The 14,195-nt window shown below is 39.0% G+C and overlaps 1 protein-coding gene across 5 annotated transcripts in view; it reads right to left on the bottom strand.

Annotated features, from left to right (window-relative positions):
- Positions 1–11,579, bottom strand: part of FAM169A (family with sequence similarity 169 member A) — a 53,941-nt gene extending 42,362 nt beyond the window's left edge. Inside the window, exon 1 of one of the 5 annotated variants that reach the window (XM_074328824.1) lies at positions 11,446–11,579. The gene's annotated coding sequence lies outside the window, so the exon portion shown is untranslated. Of the gene's footprint in view, positions 1–11,000; positions 11,166–11,212; positions 11,234–11,445 lie in introns of those variants that run through there. The other 4 variants (XM_074328826.1, XM_019728128.2, XM_019728129.2 and 1 more) reach the window with 4 other exon arrangements.
- Between the last annotated feature and the right edge of the window lie 2,616 nt (positions 11,580–14,195).

Genomic DNA, 14,195 nt, shown 5'->3' with positions numbered 1-14,195 from the left:
TTAAAATTTCTAAGTACCATAACTTAAATGTTCACCTTAATATGAATTAAAAACCTCTTCTAAATCACCAGCAGTATGTCAGCACACTTTAGAAAACACTAAACTATTTGTATGGGATTGCTTACCATAATATGGCACTACTACAGATCAAAGGCAATTAGAATATTAAAGTGTAAAAACAGAAAATCATTACCCTTCATTCTTAAACCTCTTTAAATGGAGATTTTTAAATAGAAAAATAATCATTTCTGAGTTTATTTTTATTAGTCAAAGACTATTCACACACATACACACACAATGAAACAAAATCCTGTTTTCCTGAAGCCTGACAATTTAAATACTGAAATCTGCATAAACAGCATTACTGGGGGGACTCACTTAGTTAGAAGTTGTGATTTCTGAATGCAGTTTAAAGACAATTATAGCATCATAGTTTTTAACATGAAATCTGAAAGTATTTCCCTAATTTCAAAGGCCCAGACACAGACACAGAGACAGACGTACACACACACCCCTTCTAAAACATTTTTCTTTACAAATTTGTCCTTACATCCGTTACTTTTATTACTAGTCACTCTCAATGCTCAAATGTATTAGCTAAATAATCATCTATTAGTATTTAAAGGAAGATGAAAGAACTAGAAATTATTATAAATCAGTAACAGCAGCAAGTAACATTTACTGAGAAGTGACCACATACCAGACTTTAAAGAGATTGTCTCATATAATATACAATGAAGTACTTTGGCCTCATTCTACAGATGAAGAAGCAGAGCTGTAGAGATGAAAAGACTTGACCAACGTCATACAACTAGTGGGGCTAGAAGAATACAAATCCAAACAATCAAATATACCCTCCAATAAAATTATTTTACTCAACATGCAAAATCAAATATCATAGTATTTATCGTGGAATATGAAATCTCATTTTGCTAAATATCATAATTACCTTGTTATTAAATATTCTATCACATATTACACCAAAAGAGCATTAGAACTGGAATGCTATGACCTTGGTTCCTGGGTTAGCTCTGTTGCTAAGTACCTCTGTGATCCTAGGCAAGTTATTTGCCCTTTTTAGGCTTCTGTATTCTCACTGGTAATGTGATGCAAGTGGACAGGCTAATCCTAAGGACCTTTTCACCTCTAAATATTTATAACTGGTTATTTAAAAAATATTGGTTAACATAAGAGTGCACAAATTACTAGCCTTATGGTGGTTTGGCTACCGCTTAGAGGCCGGAGAAGAGTGGTAAGGTTCTGGAGAAAAATATAGGTTGCTGTATGTAAGTTGATAAATCACTCACTTCTCCCTCTTTTTTGTTGTTTTTAAGCTTCTGTTCTGTTACATAACTGTAAAGCTGTCAGATCAAATTTTGTCAAGTACTTTATGCTCTTCCCATGAAATAAACCAAAAGGCCTAGAAAGCTTAATGTCACTTTAAGCAAATTAACGCATCAAAACATTTACAAAGAATAGACAATGAAGTGTAAAAAGTGTCCAAATTAATTTACAAATTAAGCAAAGGGTATGCTCATTACCCTGGCTAACTTGTATAAAAACATAACGCTCAGACTTCTTACATAAGAGCTCTAAGATGCCCATCAGGTCTTCCATCCCTCTTTTAATAATTTCACCCCCTTTTCCTAAAAAATTATATAACTACTTGAAAGAATGAATCTTAACAAGAAACGAAAAAGAATAAGAAAAAAATTCCTATTATTGTGATTTATTTCCTATTTAATGTTAATTACTAGGTATTAACTATACCCTTAAAAGAGAGAACATATTAAGTTCAGTTCCTAAATTATTTCTAGATTCGTAGAGGTTATTGCTATTATTTAGGAGTATTAGGGGAAAGGGAAGATAAAAAAAAAACAGGGAAATTTTAGAGCTGAAAAAGTTCTTAGAGAAAAAATAATTATCTCAACCAATCCTAATCATGATCCTACCTCTCCTGATTGTTCCCCAACACTGAAAATAGGTTAGGTATCCAGGCAACATAATCGTCAATGCTCTTGTACACAAAAATGTCTGGTTCTGAACCTTATCAAGATTCTTCTCTTGATTCTCCCCTTTTTTCTCCCTAACATCATTTCCTTCCCTAACTAACCTAGGCCCTGTACTATTAGGTTGGAGCAAAAGTAATTGTGGTTTTTGTCATTATTTTTAACCTTTTAAACCGCAATTAGTTTTGCACCAACCTAATACATCAGCCCAACTGATCTCTTCATCTTATTTTTTATTCTTCTATCCCTACTGCCCTACACAAGGCTCTAAATCCTCGATTAATTCTCCTCCACACCTAAAGCTGAGTTTTGGGGTACAACAAAAATGAAACCACTGAACAGACTGCTACAACTAGCAAGTTTCTGGTGGGCTCAACACTGCTCAAAAATCCTTTCCTGTCCTCTGGGAAACGAAAAAGCTGATTGATTACATGTGGATGAGGACTACCCATAAATGTATGGGTAATAAAGCAGGAAGTTACATGGGGCTCATACCTGCTGCCTCTTTTTATTTCAAGTAGAAGACAAAATCATCTTTTGAAGTAACAATCACTGAGCCAACAGTGGACTACACTTCATGACCCAGATTACTGAACGCTATTTATAATCTCACAGAAGCAGTTTATAAAGCTCAGGAAAGCCAAACTAAGAACTATTCAAATGAATACACCATACAATTTTGTCCTTCATTTCAATATTAGACAATATAAAATTCTTTATTTTTTTACCTAACTTTACTATAGAATAGATGTGATTTTATCATGCTTTATTAAAGTTTAGCATAGTAAACCTCAAGGATACAGACAATTTTTAAAAACAGGAGTCTGAACAACATGTACATTGTTATAGGTATCTTTAATATAAAATACACAGAGGTGTGTCTCATTTAGAACTGTGAAGAACTGACGTTTTCATTTTAAAGGAAGTATATTTAGTTCAAAACAAAAGCAAAAATAAAACAAAACGTGATGCTTAATCTTGGCATATGAGTTATGAAATACTCGGCTAAGTCACAATCACCACGACCACCCCATCCCCATTTCCTAATATTTTCACTACACAACTAAGAAATGCAACTAAAGGTTGCCAATATCTGCCAGTATCATCAACTGGGACAAACACCAGTCTCGGAACCACAAGCTAGCCATTTCTTTCCCTTTAGGGCTTCTCCAACTTCACACTTCCAGCCACGGCCCCATATACTTAACAATGTAATAGTTAGACATTTATCATTTATATACCTCACACAGTGACAACCCCCTCCCATCCACTACCCTGACATCGCACACAGAGCCATTACATTCCCACTGTCTCTTTTCCTAATGCTGTACTCCGCTTCTTGTAACCATATATACAACCATATACATAAAATTGTAGTTGACATTCATTATTGTTCAGCTTCAGGTGTACAGTGCAGTGATCAGGCATCTACATCATCCCTGAGGTGGTCTCCCTAACGAGACAAGTGTCCATGGGATACCCTACACTCCTAGGTATCTATCCGGAGAAATCCAAAACTCTAATTCAAAAAAATTTATGCACCCCGATGTTTATTGCAGCACAATACACAATAGCCAAGACATTGAAACAACCGAAATGCCCCTCAGTAGACGACTGGATTAAGAAACCGTGGTACATTTATCCAATGGAGTATAATGCAGCCATAAAGAATGAAATCTTACCATTTGCAACAATATGGATGGACCTAGAGAACATTATGTTAAGTAAAATGCTTTTCTTATCTCTTATTGGCAGCAGGCCTAGGGGATGAAAAGATTAAGAGATAGTAGTAGCCTTCCTATCTGACTTACAAAAGTTTATATAAATAAACCACACATTGGTGGTAGGAGGAAGAGCTGCCTGCCGCAGATGAAAAGACTTGTAAAGTTCTGCTGCTAGATGATAAGCAATAGATGGTCTCTCAACAGGTAGAGAAAGCCCTCTAAAAAGAAAGAATATACTAAACGGAAACTAGAAAGCATGCTAAGGATGGCAAGTAGTTGGATTTACCAAGGGAATTAAGAAGTATATAAAGAGAAGTAGTGGAAGGAATGCTAGAAAAATAGAGGACAGAACATAAAAGGCCAAGAATATATGCAAAAGAGCTTGGACTTCATTTAGCACACAAGTAGGAGGCAATTTAAGAATCCTGAGCAGAAAAGAGACAGTCAAGGTTACGCTTTAAGACAATTTATCAAAAAAAAAAGAAAAAGAGAGAGAGAGAGACAATTTATCCAGCAACTGTGTGTAGAGGGGATTAATAGGAAGAAATAAAAGGAGAAAAGTTAAGAAATTCTTATGATAAATACCTTGTGCATACTTCTCTTAATATACTTATCATATGACAATGTGATTTATTTTTCTTCATCCTTCTATCCTACCAGGCTCAGAATTCCAGGGAAGCATAATCCATTTATTTCCAAACATAAAGAATGGAGATGGGTCAAACGATCTCCCTCCTAATAACTCAGGTGTCTACACTTGATCACTTGGAGAAAGAAGACAGGAAAAAAGATCGTAATTTACAAAGGGATGGTATCGTCAAAAATTCAAATACAATCATTTTTTAAAACTTAGAATGTGTTTTCTGATGATAACAAACTTGCACCAGGCAATATGCTCAACACTCTACAATATTATCTCATTTATTCCTCAAAAAGACCCTATGAGGCAAGTATTCTTAATACGCTCTCCCAATGAGGAGCCTCAGATGCGGAGAGATTAAGACAAGCTACCCAAGTTTACACAGCTAGTAAGTGGCAGTCAGCTCTGAACCTAAACAATCTGTCTCCAGAGGGATTCAACCTTGTGGTCAGCTTCCCAGGTCAAGACAAAGGCCAATATAATCCATGATGTATTCATTATATAATTATCATAGAATATATCAACCATATTGCTCAGTCACTCCTTAGGAGTTAAGATTTTTTAAATCTTGCAACATTCTCTCTTCAGACGTTAGATGCCTGTACTGATCACTATGATCCATCTTCTTCAGAATTGTTAAATGGATACTGCACAATAAATACAAAGCCAATTTTTTCTTTTTTAGTTTGCTCATTTAATCTGTTCTTTAGATTCCACATATAGGTGACATCATATTGTATTTGTCTTTCTCCTTCTGACTTATTTCACTTAGCATAATATTCTCTAGATCCATCCATATCATTGCAAATGGTAAGATTTCATTCTTCTTTATGGCCAAGTAATACTCCATTGTATAAATGTACCACAGTTTCTTAATCCAGTCATCTACTGATGGGCATTTTGGTTGCTTCCATGTCTTGGCTATTGTGAATAGTGCTGCAATAAACATAGGGGTGCATAGATGTTTTTCAAATTAGTGTTTTGGATTTCTCTGGATAGATTATCTAATAAGAGTGGAATTGCTGGGTCATAAGGTAGTTCCATTTTCAGTTTTCTGAGATACCTCCATACTGTTTTCCATAGTGGCTGCACCAATCTGCTATCCCACCAACAGTGCACAAGGGTTCCCTTTTCTCCACATCCTCGCCAGCACTTGTTGTTGATTTATTGACGCTAGCCATTCTTATCAGAGTGAGGTGGTATCTCACTATGGTTTTTATTTGCATTTCTCTAATGATTAGTGACATTGAGCATTTTTTCATATGTCTGTTGGCCATCTCTATGTCCTCTTTAGAGAAATGTCAAAGCCAATTATTTTAAAGTTAATAAAAGGGAAACAAAAACTGACAAAGTAAAATGCCTACCAAATATTTACTTATATTTCACAAATTACTACAAAACAGAACTAAGGAAAAAAGGAAATTCACTAAACTGCATTATAGTTGTTTAGTCATTGCTAAAGGACAGAGATAAAGGAAACCTTGAGATTTAAATGATACTAGACTCAATATGAGCCATGAGCAAGTTTTTTTTAAGTCAACACAAAATTACCCCTAAATATGGCTTCATTATAGGGTTATGACTGTTCAGACCCAGAAATGGAAAAGTATCCCTGCACTGTCCATGGGTCAGATAGCATCTGCAATTTTTTATTCCATTCAGAGGATCACATTTTAAGAAAAATCACACTGAAAAACTGGAATGCCTCTGAAGGAGAAAAACTGGATGATAAAGAATCTAGAAGCCATGGTACAGTCAATGAGAAACAGGAATTGGGAGAAATTAGAGAGGGCAAGTCTTGTTAAGGAAGGGAGGCAAAGAGTTACCTTTTAAATATTTGAAGAGTCAATACGCAGATGAAAACTTAAGACTTACTCTGCATATCTCTAAAGGGTAAAAGAAATGGGCGCTTCCAACAATAAATTCTACCCACAAATGAATTATACTGCATGAAAACACAGACCAGCCAACTATCTGGTCAAAGAGTACTGTCAATTACAGCTGGCACCTCCCAACTCTGGACAAGAAACATCTTTCTGCCCCATTGTAAGTACAGACACAGGAATTTCTCTTATCTCCATCTAAGCCAATATCAGAGTTCTGGAAAGGAGAGCCAACAGTCCATATGTTTCAGCTGAGTGATTATTTGTACATGTAATTGTAAAACCATGTGAATTGTTTTATAAAATAAAACTATATTTTATTTTGGTTTTTTTCGGCCATTCTGAGAAGCTACTCAGATACAAAAAGTTAGTATTCTCCAAACAGAATTTATTCAGAACCACTTCAATTTCTCTTTTCATGAATTAGAAAATATTATCAGTAAATCTCCTCAGGCTTGAAATTATTAGGTTGGCATAAAAGTAATTGTGGTTTAAAGGGTTAAAAATAACTGCAGAAATCGCCATTATGTTTGCACCAACCTAATACTTTCAAGTACTTTTAGATACGCCTTATATTTCAAAGCCAAGTATGAAGGCTTCTAACATATGGTTGCTGTTTGTTAATTTAGCTGTATTTTCCACTCATGACTATAAATAATTAATAAAAAACAGGAGCAGACCTAAAATTAAAAGACAGGTTCTTAGTCTGGGATCCACAAAAGTTATAAAGGGGCAATCTGAACTATTTTCAATTTTTCAAAAACATACATTTTACCTGCATTGATACATTGCCAAAAGCTCAAGATTTTCTTAATTTTTAACTAGAATTCTACCAACTCAAGTCATTGTGGTTATACTTTATTTCATGCAGAGCAAAAGCTCTGATTGAAAAATGGTAGGTAAATCACATACTTCACTTTGAAAATGAAAAGTAAATTATTGCTTTAAAATGTACCTCACCAAAGTGTTGCACATGGGGTGGGTGTGGGGAGAAGATAATAAAATGAAGAAAAAGATGAGCAACATTGAACTAGATACTAAAAAGTATCCTAATTTCATTGAAGATAACATTAGGAGCTCACCTTTAGATACATTATATTTAATTCTGCCAACATTTTGAGATAGGCTCTGTTATAACTACAGTTGACCTTTGAACAACATGGATTTGAACTAAGAGGGTCCACTTATACACAGATTTGTTTTTCAGTAAATACCTGTACTGTTTTTGATCCACAGTTGGGAGTCAAGGATGCAGAAGGCTGACTGTACACATTGTTCTACACGATTTTATGTAGGGGACTTCAGCATCCGCAGATTTTGGTATCTTCAGGGGTCCTGGAAACAATTCCCCACAGATACCAAGGGACAACTACGTCAAAAGTTATACTCAGATTTTTAACTGCAGAGGGGTTGGCACCCCTAACCTCCATGTTATCCAAGGGTCAACTGTACTCTTACAGATGAGGAAACTGAGGCCCAGAGAAATTAAGTATCTTAAAAATCAGGCAGCTAGAAAACAGCAAAGCCAGGGTTCAAACCTACATTATGTCTATTTGGCTTAAGTTGTGGAACTATATTGCCTCTGAATAACATAAGAATCAGAGTAAATTCATTAGATTATCAGGGGCCGATCCAAACTTGAAAGCACTGGTATATATGGGTAAAAGATTTTGGTCTGTGAGATTCTTTATTAGTCCCATTTATTACTTTGTCAATCATTATTAGTATATGACAAAAAGTCAAATTTATTGACTTTTTCTCTGCTCCTATTCATTCCTAAATGGGATTCTTCCCTTATTGCTATACTGATACTACTCCTTTTCAGGCCTCCAATAACCTCTCAACTCCCAAATTCAATGAAGGCTTCTCATTCTCATTCCTCTTGACTTTATGACAGACCAGACCCAAAGGAACACTTTCTACGGCTTAAAAGTTCCTCTCGTTCCTTGGACAACACTCTCTCCCAATCCTACCAGTGCTTCTTAGTTTCTTTTCCTCCCCAGTTTCTTTTAGCAACTGAACCTTCTCCTCTGCACAACCCATAAATGCAGGGGTTCCTCTCCCCACATGCAATCTAGTATTTATTTTAGAAATGCAGTTTACTAAATTGATTTCTTCCCAATTCACATTTGCAAAAATCTTTGTGCGTGTATATTTTAGGGAATTGTTAACATTTTAATCCACAATACCTCACTAAACTATAAACTCCATGAGGGTGGGGTATATTTGTTTTTGTGCCCCATAACATACAATAGACAGCATGTGTTGAATAAATGAAAGCTACCTTTCGTGTAGCCTAAAGCAGGTAGGTGGTGGAGCAGGTAGTAACTAAACTGATATCCTGTTTTCAAAAACAAATTATATAGTAAGGCACAAATTTTCTGTCCCAAAGACCAGGTTGGACTAGATGAGTGGATCCCTCCTATGGGGCAGATAAACCTGGTATAAGGTCTCAGATACTAGCTCTAAAATTCAATGAGTCTAATAATTATCGTATGATGTCTTTAGTAAATTATTAGCTTTTCTCTGATTTTTTAAATCATCACACATTTTCCTTAATAAATTCAACCTTGAGTAATTTTATTGTTGTTGTTGGAAAGAATTGTGAAGTACCGCTACTACCAATGAAGCATACCAAATTTAGAACTTTAAGAGTTGAATATACAAAGGATCAGAAGCTTACTGGTGTGTGAAGAGAAAACCATCTGAACACAATCACAACGCAATTTCTTTTTCCAATTTAGAATCATAAAAATCTTAAAAATGGGAGGAAACATGAAGGTTTTAACTTCTTATCCAACCAACAGTCCTTTCTACAGAATCCTTAATATTTTTCAAACCTCTGCCCAAATACTCATTCCTTTTATATTCTCATTACCTTTAAAAAGTAACTATTTTTGCATTTTTAGGCAGATGACCGAACATAACACACATAAGGCTTTAAAAGAGTTAGTTAGGTAGAAGCTAATGGAGAAAAATATAAGAGATTTTTTTCTTTTCAATTTCTCAACCATTGGTAGAAAAACAATGCTCAAAATCTCAAGCTATGTTAAAGGTAAAAAGCACGCCAAGATCACTTCCAAACTCAATTAAATACAATAGTGAACCTCTCTGACATACGTATTAACAGAATCAATGTTAAGGTGTAGGAACTGTGTTTGATTCAGCACTGTACTTGCTGGGAAGAACAATCTCATTCCCCATGGACCTAGGATAGAGCCAATCAGGGCAGCTGCAATCCCTAGCAGGCAATCTTTGCTTACTTCAATTCCCTAAAACAAGACTCATCTCTCAATGTCCAAGTTCCCTTTCACCTCCATAATTCCCCCCACAGAATACGTCACTAATGAGAGGCATAACTTTTCTGCTAGGGATGGTACATGATATGGAATCACTTGTCTGTAGAGAGAATTAGTGGAAGACTCTTCAACAAATCAGAAAAAAGTTCAGAGTAATTTAATAAGGAGGGTGATATTGAAATTTTACTCTCAAAAGCATGTAGAAAATATTTTTTCTCCAAATCAGGTAAGTCCTTTGTTTGATGTGTATTGTACCTTTATTAGAGAAATAATACCATTTGTAGTAATTCGCCCAATTACTGTTTAAAAGGTCAGACTAATTTGGAACTTTCTAGATCTAAATTCCACAGGTAAAGTATCTTAGGTATAATCACTCACGCAGCAGGATAATTTTGCTACTCATATAAAATATTTCTAAGTTTCTTAAACCAATCCTCAACATAAATTCAAAGATAGGAGTCCACTATGACAAGCTACAAGCTTTCCATTCAAGACTGTGCTACTGTATCTTTGTTTGTCCTGGAAGTCTTATCACAAATAGACTTTTCCAAGGTTTCTCTCACCATCTCATTCCGTCCTCTCCCCGCACCAAACCAAGAAAACCCAAAAACTTAGTCTGGTCAATATTAATCACAAAAAATCTTTCCTCTTGTAGGATAATAACAACATCGAGTTTCCAAAGATAATCTGTACCTCTTATGTGCAATAAATACAAACAGATGATATACTTCACATCAAACCCAGATCCATTTTGATGAATTCTCTCCAGGGCCCAAATGTATGTATTATGCAACAGCCACCATTCCAGATTTTAATCCCTGTCTGTGATGCAGTGATAAAATATAAATGGCATGAGTACAATTCATTAGGTACTTAAACACATTTGCAACGAGATACATTGAAACAAGAATTACCAAATTCTCAAGACCCTTGAAAATGACGAACTATCTAACAGTTCTGAATCGCAATTACAACTTCTTCTGGCAGTCTTATTTAGTAAGCAGTCTCTCCCACTCCAACCCCCTCAAAAATCCTCACACGTGAGCATTTGACTTGAGGTTTAAGGGTCTCCCAAAGGGGGAAAGGGCCTGCTGGCATCAGGTGGTTATCCTAGAATCTACTGATAAAGATATCCATATCAATCTCCAGAAGCTGAAAGCGAGAAAGATGTTTCATCATTTCTCCTAAAGGACAAAAATGAGAGTAAATGTAAGCCAGATCCCTGAGCCATAAACAATCCAATGCTTCACCCATCGATCTCCTTGGGTACAAGGCCTCGAAAAATTGCATAATGGGCAACTAAGAATTAGAACAAAATTGCAATGATCAGCATTCTGGAAGAGAATCTACACGCCATGTATTCCAAAAGTAGTTAAAGGTCTGGGAGGCGGTCAGAGCATCTTTGGAGGCCACCTGCGTGGAGTAACCCGAGCTTAAACGCTTACGTTCTCCCCCTGACCTGGTCCGCGTCTCACCAAGCCAAGGAATCCACGCGAGCGGAAAGGCTCCAGGTGGGGAAGCAGTGGAGGGGAGGGGGCTCGGGAAGCACAGCCGGGGAACAGAACGCGACCTCAGGCGAGCGAAGGAAGGAAGGAAGGAAGGAGAAGGAGGCATTCCCTCACACAAAATGGTGGCGCCGACGCGGAGGCCGACGCACCTGGGGGCGCGCCACACGCCCCTCGGGACTCCCGGCCGGCCGCCGGCGGATGGACGCGCGCCCAGGGGCCGGCCGGCCGGCGTGGGCCTGTGGACGGCGGGGCCCGCAAGGCGGCCCGCGTCACTGCCCTCGGGGGTGAGGGGCCGGAGCTGGCGGGGCGATGGGCCCGGGGCCGGACGAGGCAGCGTCGGCCTCAGCCCGCGGCCCCCGCCGGGAACGGACCGCACACTCACCTCAGACGCACCCCCGGAGTCCGGGAAAGGAGGCGGAGCCGCGGGAATGAATGGAGCGGTGACTGCTCGCTGGCCACCCCCGGCCGCGCCGCTCGCAGCTGCCAGGGCGGGTGCGACCGCTGCCCCTCGCCCCGGACGCCCGGCTCCTGGTCGGCGGGTCGGCCACAGCCCACCGTGCCCTCCGCCGGCGTGACGCACTCGCGCCGCAGCGCCTCGAGCCGTCGCAGCCGCGCCGCGCCCACCGCGAATCCCCCCGCCCGCCCGCCAGCCCGCGGCCCCTCCTCGGCGCAGGGGACGACGCCCTGCCTCCTCCTGGGTCTGGCTTTGGGGCAGGTGTGGGCTCGGCCAGCCGCGGGGGGCGCCACACGGCCCCCGCCTCGCCGCCGGCGTCCCCTCTCTCCTCCCGGGCTGCCGTCACATGGTAGAGCGCGACTCCCCAGCTCAGGGCGACGTCTCGGTATTAAAGAGTGACCTTGGCTTAGATACAAAAATAGGTGCGGGTAAGCTGCGGGGACTAGGACGCTGAATTTGCCTACGCCGTTAATGGCAGTCAACATTCACGGAGGCCTGGTTGCACACCCCGGCGCGGGCCCTCCGGGAATTTACCCGGGTGGGCGAGACCATCTGGCCTCGGGACAGGGATGTGGAGGGCACGGGACAGGGCCGCCGGCCTCCGTCCTGCCACCTCCTTCCTAAACCCACTGCCACCTAGGAAGATGCAGGGGAAGGGAGGTCGAGCATTCCATTCGCAATCTGGACAAGCACGAGAGCTGGACTTCCATCTTGAGATACCAAGGAACCACCAAATTCCTGAGTTTACCTTTTCCAGAATCCATTACACACAAACTAACCCTGACCCAGAAGGATTGCGGCTCCACCCTCCTTTCCTCCCCTTTCCTTCCCAACTCTCTTCATCGGCCTTAACGCCCAGGGTCGTCTTGGCAAATTACACGCCAACGAACAAAAAATAAGCTCTCAAATATTTAAAGCATGGTAGATTTCTTAAAAGTAATGCATGCCATGGTTTAAATATGTTTAATAAATGTATTAAGGAAGACTATTGTATTTAAGTTATTTTAAGACATCGTTTTATAGTACTTAAACTCTGCGAAATAAACTCAACCCAGAGCCATGGCATTGTTTTCAGCTCATCCAATAAATTGAAATCTCTTCTTTCATTCCTCGGAATTATTTAGCAATCACAGTATCAACCTTTCACTGATTTATTAATGATCAATGAGATCAATAAATACTTAAAAGAATGTTTGTTATAGAGATTTATTTGATCCAGACTTTTAAAAAAATCAAATAGACTTTTTTGCCTCAAGTTGCTCATAAGAATCAACTTAATATCTGTTATGTTTAATTTGTAATATTTAATTAGCAGGAATCTTAACTGTTACACATTAAACATTTACCCTTTTTAGTGGATCTTCACAATGAACTAGATTTAACTGAGCAGGAATTTTGAATACAGTTAGGTTTTATCCACAGCAAACCTTGAAGGGAGAGAGGGAGGGAGAAGGGAAGTTATATAACTTTCGAATTTATATTTCTAGAGATGTATGTAAGTAGGAATCCCCAGGGTAATCCCAAAAGATTGCCACTTTGAGAAGATGTTCTTTTTTCAGCTACCAGATGCTACAGGTGTTGCAGCTTTAGGCCTTAGTACAAAGCTAGCCATGCAACTCGTTTGTACTATTTGAAATGCATGAGTGAAATTGGCTTTTAGCTATTTTAGTCCTTGGGTACTTGTACCTGGGAGGCCTGTCTCCCAAATGTCTGGCCATTCTGGTAGGAATCAGTACTAGGATCCACTGGCCCCCATCCAGGCCCCTAAACCCAGCTCTCTCCCTGTGACAAGGATCCTACCTGCTGACACCTACAGAAGAAGTGCTGTCTCCTACCTATGTGAGGAGTGTCCCTGGGGACACTCTGGCTTCATTCTCTTTTCTCTGCTTGCAACATGATGCGGCTTTGAATGTTTGAGAAAGAAGAAAAAAATCACCGTTACCTCCCTCTTTGGCTGAGATACATTAAATTTTGCTTGTGTGTTTACCCATACTCTGAAGATCCATGAGCTCTTAGTGGTCAACCAAAAATGGGTCTTTATCAGATCAACATATACTATAAATTGCTACCAAAATATTTTGAAATATACTTTGAGCCTTTTGTCTAAAAAGTTTTGTAGAGAATTGTTAATCTTAAAAACAAAAATCCAAAGGGAGAGGCAACAAGCTTTTATTTGAGATCAAAGAATAGCTATTCCAGAAGCACTAATTCAGGCAGAAACCTAAATAGTAGTTCAATTATGGAGTGAAGGCAAAGGGGTTTTTATGAGAAAAGGAAGGGAAATAATTACATGAATAGAAAGAAGGAATTTCTATTGGTGCTAATAAGCTATGTTATTCTTTAGCTATACAGGCTGTTTACTGATTCTAAAGAATGTCTTTAATTATCAGTCCTGCTAGTCAGGAAGTCTGCCTTCTTGTTATCTTTGCAAACAGTTGTTTGGGATACAGTGCTGCTTTAGGCCCAGTCCAAAGGTTATTTTGCCCAGTTCGAACATTCCAAATGTTCAAGAAATAAGACGTGCAATGCAGTTCCTCTGGAATGGCTGCCCTGACTCCATTTAAAATGGCTCCACTTATCCCAACTTTTCACAGAGTAAAAGATTACTGCTTTGGGTTTTGTTGCATATACTGGCTTTAATTAAGTTATAGGCAGAAGGAAACATGTTGAGTATTCAT

The sequence above is a fragment of the Rhinolophus sinicus genome, linkage group LG03 (genome assembly GCF_036562045.2).
Source record: "Rhinolophus sinicus isolate RSC01 linkage group LG03, ASM3656204v1, whole genome shotgun sequence".
Classification (NCBI taxonomy): Eukaryota; Metazoa; Chordata; class Mammalia; order Chiroptera; family Rhinolophidae; genus Rhinolophus; species Rhinolophus sinicus.
Note: the sequence above shows the minus strand (reverse complement) of the source record. Positions and strands in the feature narration are given on the sequence as shown.